Source organism: Procambarus clarkii, unplaced genomic scaffold, assembly GCF_040958095.1.
Source record: "Procambarus clarkii isolate CNS0578487 unplaced genomic scaffold, FALCON_Pclarkii_2.0 HiC_scaffold_501, whole genome shotgun sequence".
Lineage (NCBI taxonomy): Eukaryota > Metazoa > Arthropoda > Malacostraca > Decapoda > Cambaridae > Procambarus > Procambarus clarkii.
This window is the reverse complement of record NW_027189534.1, coordinates 151,314-153,795: the sequence shown is the minus strand read 5'-3', so window position 1 is coordinate 153,795 and position 2,482 is coordinate 151,314. Positions and strand designations below refer to the sequence as shown.

Below are 2,482 nucleotides of genomic sequence, written 5' to 3'. Positions count from 1 at the left end.
CCAGCCAGCCAGCCAGCCAGCCAGCCAGCCAGCCACCAGCCAGCCAGCCAGCCAGCCACCAGCCAGCCAGCCACTCCCACTTTGTATTTATATGCATTCAATTTATATTCAAACATTATATATGTTAAGGGCCTTGTTTTAGTGTTTATTTTAAAATGACAAACATCGAGTCATTTTACCAGTCCTTTAGCGTTAACGGTGATGCATTTTAAAACTGAACATAAATCGCCTTTCTGGATATATCAAATATCGAATCCGCTTAATGTGCCTACAATTCAATCATTCAAAAACATAATTTACATCAAGCCTTTTCATAGAACAGACAATAAGATTTGTACATGCAAAATAAAAAAAAAATCCTTTAAGTTATCAATACAATGTGAGAAACTTTACTTTTATAACTAAATTGCACAATTATACCAACTCTATGGTGGCTGGGTTGTAAGGTGTGTGGCTGGTGTTTTGGAAGTCGCGAGTTCAAACGACCCAATGGGAATAATACTTTTTTTTTTTGCCATACAATCTTCCTAATACTATTATGTAGGTTTGTGTGTGTGTTTTTTTTATTCATTCTTTGGTTTTATAGATGACATACATATTGACTCCTTTTACCGGTCCTTAATTAGGCTCTGGGAAGCAATGGTGGTGGTGGTGGTGGTGTGGTGGTGCATTTAAAACTAAACCAAAAATCACCAGTTCTGGACGCGTCAAATATCATATCCGCTTAATGTGTCTACACCTAATTACTTAAAACTACACTATTTAATTCATTCATATCATGTGCATATTGGTCATTATGCTCATACAACCGACATCAAAATTTATTTTCATTATTAGAATCATACATTTCATCAAGTAATACAGATACAAAGAGATTTTCTTTCTGAGAAGACCGTTAGTATTGGCTTGCAGGCAGGCAGGCAGGCAGGCATTTGAGGGTTATTATTTCGCCTGTTGATTGGGGGGAGGTTGATGTGTTAGGGGGTTTTCGGTTGATGTGGTGGTGGTGATTGGTGGTGGTGGTGATTGGTGGTGATTGGTGGTGATTGGTGGTGGTGGTGTGGTGGTAGTAGGTGGGAGTTGGGGTGGGGGGTGGGGGGGGGGTGGGGGAGGAAGGGGAGGGAATGATGGTCTGTGGATTCCTTCTCCGTACCCTTTACATATAAGCAAAAATATGCCTTCTTGTGGGTATAGAAACATTAACACAAATTATATCAGTAACTGATATTGTAGCCTTTTAAACAAAAAGATTTGTACATACAAATACTTTTTAATTATCATTTATTTGTGGAAATGGCATTTACGTCATTAAATTGATACCTCAGCATCAAGCTAGTGTCCTGCAGCAGTGGTCCAGTGGTAAAGTGTATATAAGTGATGCGTATTCTTGGAGTTGCGAGTTCAAACCCGGATTAAGCTATATATATATATATATATATATAAACATGTTTTGTTTTGGTTGTTTGTTTTTGTATAAAGCCTCACACAATATCTATATTAAGCGAGTTTGTTTTAAACATGACATACATATTAATTCATTTTACCAGGCCTTATTCCACACAACTCCGTGAATTTCCCGTGGAGCCAGCCATTCAAACAAAAACAAACGAAACAAAACAAAACAAAACAAAACATTATTGCCAACAGCATTTGGTGTTCCCAGGCGGTCACCCATCCAAGTACTAACCAAACCCAACGTTGCTTAACTTCGCTGATCGGACGAGAAGCGGTGTTCTCAACGTGGTGTGGCCGTTGGCATGAGACTGCCTACACATTGTGGCTAATAACCAACTCTTTTAAGTCATCGCGGCAGGATACGGACCTGCTTGTGGTGTCTTAATGGTAATTGTATCCTAACATATTTTTGTCTCCTTGGCATGGATATTTAACATCGTTTATTCAGTCTTGGGTTTATGTTCTTTCGCCATTTACAGACATTTTACATCTACCTACTTCCTCAGCCTGCCCTGCCAATTTCTAATGAATTTGTGGATTTTCTTTTGTAATACAAACATGTGTGTGCTCATCTGCTCTTCAGTTTTTATGATATTTGTCTCATCTGTCCTGCTTTATGATACTTTTACAAAGAACATGAACAAATGCTTCTATTTTAGAGAAGATATGGGATCCAGGTTTCGGAGCCGTAAAACCAACCGTCGTGATTGGTGGACGAGTTGCCAGGTTGCAGCTTCTGTACCGTGCCGGCACATAAATAGGTTCGGCTCAAGCGGCGGCAGCATCATTCCCCCGTGACTGTCTGAGCGTCTCTCATCACCTTGGTTGGTTCATCATCATCATGGTAGAAGCAAAGCCTACCAAGAAGGCTGCGGCTGCTGCTGCTGCTGTGGTGGCCACCACCAGGAAACCTCGCGTCCAGGTTGCTCACCCGAAAACTAGTCAAATGGTTCTAGCCGCGGTCGCAGCACTCAAAGACCGTAAGGGCTCGTCTCTACAAGCAATCAAGAAGTACGTTGTTGCCAAC

The 2,482-nt window shown here is 40.9% G+C and overlaps 1 non-coding gene across 1 annotated transcript; it reads right to left on the bottom strand.

Annotated features, from left to right (window-relative positions):
- Positions 1-1,638: 1,638 nt before the first annotated feature.
- LOC138361598 (5S ribosomal RNA) lies at positions 1,639-1,757 on the bottom strand. Its single transcript, XR_011227059.1, has one exon. It is a non-coding gene; the product is annotated as a 5S ribosomal RNA (ribosomal RNA).
- Positions 1,758-2,482: the final 725 nt, after the last annotated feature.